The sequence below is a fragment of the Elephantulus edwardii genome, unplaced genomic scaffold, assembly GCF_000299155.1.
Source record: "Elephantulus edwardii isolate Elephantulus edwardi_28Jun2011 unplaced genomic scaffold, EleEdw1.0 scaffold00238, whole genome shotgun sequence".
In the NCBI taxonomy this organism is placed as follows: Eukaryota; Metazoa; Chordata; class Mammalia; order Macroscelidea; family Macroscelididae; genus Elephantulus; species Elephantulus edwardii.
Genome location: NW_006399988.1, coordinates 2,091,331 through 2,094,551, shown reverse-complemented (window position 1 = coordinate 2,094,551; position 3,221 = coordinate 2,091,331). Strand labels below are relative to the sequence as shown.

The 3,221-nt window shown below is 41.6% G+C and overlaps 1 pseudogene; it reads left to right on the top strand.

Annotated features, from left to right (window-relative positions):
* The first annotated feature begins 2,115 nt into the window (after positions 1-2,115).
* Positions 2,116-3,221, top strand: part of LOC102875207 — a 3,792-nt pseudogene continuing 2,686 nt past the window's right edge.

The window sequence follows — 3,221 nt, the reverse complement described above, 5'->3', positions numbered from 1 at the left end:
CCAAAATCTCTGTAGATGTTCATTGAAATGAAAAATAAACAAACTAAATTAAAAAAAAAAGAATACTAACCAAAAGATGGGACATTTAAGTCTACCCAGAGGCAGGTGGAAGAATGGTCTGGTGATCTATTTTCAAAAGGTTTGAAAGCCCTGTTTTGTTCTGAAAATCTTGGGGTTGCCACGAGTTGGCATCTTCTCAACAGTAACTGGTTTGGTCTACTCTTTTGGTTTGGAAAGTGTTGAACAGACATCTGTTTTGTTGCTGTTGTTGTTACGTGTTGTCAAGTCACGTGTGACTCATAGCAACCCTATGTACAACGGCTCTGAACTCTGCTCTATCCTGAGCTAATCTTATTGTCTCTGACACACCAACCCCATTTATCCCAGTCATAGAGTTAATCCATCTCAAGGGTTTTCCTCTCTGGTGCTGTCTCTCCACCTCACAAGCATGACGTCACTCTCCGAGGACTAATTTCTCTTTGCAACATGACCAAAGTATATCAGATGAAGCCTCAGAATCCTTGCCTCCAAGGAGCAGCCTGATTTCATCCTCTATAGGACAAACCTCTTTGCTCTCTTGGAAGTCCATGGTATAATCAAGACTCTTCTCCAGCACCACAACTCAAAGGCATCAATTCTCCTTCTATCATCTCTAGTCATTGTCCAGCTTTCTGACACAAAGCAAGTAATTGCAAAGAGCATGGCCTGGATGAAGTGCACCTGAGTCTCTAGACTGACCTCATTGCTCTTCAATACTCTGGAGAGGTCCCTGACTGCAGATTTTCCCAATATAATTAGTCTTTTGATTTTCTGGCTGCTAGTACCAAGAGTGTTGACTTTGGAGCCAGGCAAAATGAAGCTGTTAACAATTTCAATTTCTTCACTGTTTATCATGATGCTGTCAATTGGTCCAGTGGTGAGAATCTTTGATTTCTTGATGTTGAGCTTCAATCCATATTGAAGGCTACAGTCCTTGACCTTCTGCAGCAAGCGTTTCAGGTTCTCCTCAGTTTCAGCAAGCATGAGTCTTTCTCCAATCCTGATGCCACATTCCTCCTCATAGAATGCAGCCTCCCTTATGATCTGTTCTGCATATAGATCAAAAAGGTATGGAGATAAGACACATCCCTGGTGTACACTCTACCCAATTTTGAACCATTAATTGTTTCCTTGCTCTGTTCTGACTACTGCTTCCTGGACCAAGTATAGGTTTCACATAAGCACAGTCAAGTGTTCTTGGATTCTCAATCTTCTCAGAGTTAGCTACAGTTTGTTGTGATCCACACCGTCAAGTGTCTTTGCATAGTCAATGAAACACAAATAGACATTCTTCTGATACTCTCTGCCTTCAGCCAAGCTCCATCTAATGTTGGCTTTGACGTCCCTAGTGCCTCGGCCTCCTATAAACCCAGTTTGCATATCTGACAGGTCTCTGTAATTTCATAAATAAACAAATATGTCTTTTTATAATCTAGAGTTCAAGAATTACTATAAATTTTTCACAACTCCTGTTGTGACCTTCCACAGTCTTAGAATCTTAATCTAGAAAGAACCATGATTATCTAAGGGGATGCTGTTTCTAAAGATAGCTTACTTAGAAATGTGCTTACTTGCAATACACTAATAAGATTTATTTATAATAATATTTGCATAGTATTATAAATATATAATTCCTATTTGATAACTTTATGTAAACAACATTTAATTACTTTCTTTATAATAGTATTATTGTTGTTGTTGTCATATGCCACCAAGTGGGAATGACTTCATAGCTGACCTGCTAGCAGATTTTCAGAGGCAATAAATCTTATGAAAGGAGACTTTGCCTTTTGACTCAAGAAGTTAAGGTATGCATGAGTTCACTATGAGTCAGAACCAACAAGATACCACCCAGAAATGAGTGGGAAGCCAAAAGGTCATGTCCAGGAATACCTCAAATCCTAAACTATTCTTCTGTTACTTCTGCCTTCTTCAAGAACATAGTCATATGGGTTAGGTCTGTAGACCCCAGACCAGAAGCAGCTAAGTACAGTGAGTCACCCCTGCGCAGCTGGTGAGTCTTGTGCGACCTGGTCTTAGACCATACCTCGCCTCTTTGGTACTTGGAACCCTGAAGAAGTGCACCATGGAGACAAGGGGGTGGAGACCTTTGCCTTTCAGGCAGAGATTGACCAACTTATGACTCTTATCATCAATACCTTCTATTCCAACAAGGAAATTTCCCTTAGATAGTTGATCTCTAATGCTTCTGATGCATTGGGCAAAATCCGCTATGACAGCCTGACAGACGCTTCCAAGTTGGACAGTGGGAAAGAGCTGAAAATCGACATCATCCCTAACCCCCAGGAATGTACTTTAACTCTTGTGGACACAGGCATTGGCATGACCAAGGCTGATATGATAAATAATTCGGGAACAATTGTCAAGTCTGGTACCAAAGCCTTTTTGAAGGCTCTGCAGACATCTCCATGATTGGTCACTTTGGTGCTGGCTTTTATTCTGCCTATCTGGTGGCAAAGAAAGTGTTAGTGATCACAAAACACAATGATAATGAGCAGTATGCCTGGGAGTTTTCAGCTGGGGGCTCCTTCACAGTTCGTGCTGACCAGAGTGAGCCCATTGGTCGGGTTTCTAAAGTCATTTTGCACCTTAAAGAAGACCAGACAGAGCACTTAGAAGAGAGACGAGTCAAAGAAGTAGTGAAGAAGCACTCACAGTTCATAGGCTACCCCATCACCCTCTATCTGAAGAAAGAACGAGAGAAGTAAATCAGTGATGATGAGGCAGAAGAGAAAGGTGAGAAAGAGGAAGATAAGGATGATGAAGAGAAGCCCAAGATGAAAGATGTGGGTTCAGGTGAGGAGGATGACACCGGTAAAGACAAGAAAAAGAAAACAAAAAAAATTAAGGGGAAATACATTGATCGAGAAGAATAAGACTAAGCCCATTTGGACCAGAAATCCTGATGACATCACACAGGAGGAATATGGAGAGTTCTGCAAGAGCCTCACTGATGACTAGGAAGACTACTTGGCAGTCAAGCACTTCTCAGAATAGTTGTTGTTGTTGTTGTTGTTGTTGTTGTTGTTGTTGTTATTGTTATGTGCCGTCAAGTCATTTGCGGCTCATAGCGACCCTATGTACAACAGCCCTAAACCCTGCTCTATCCTGTGCCAGTCGCATTGCCTCTGACACACCCATCCCGATTACCCCAGCCACTG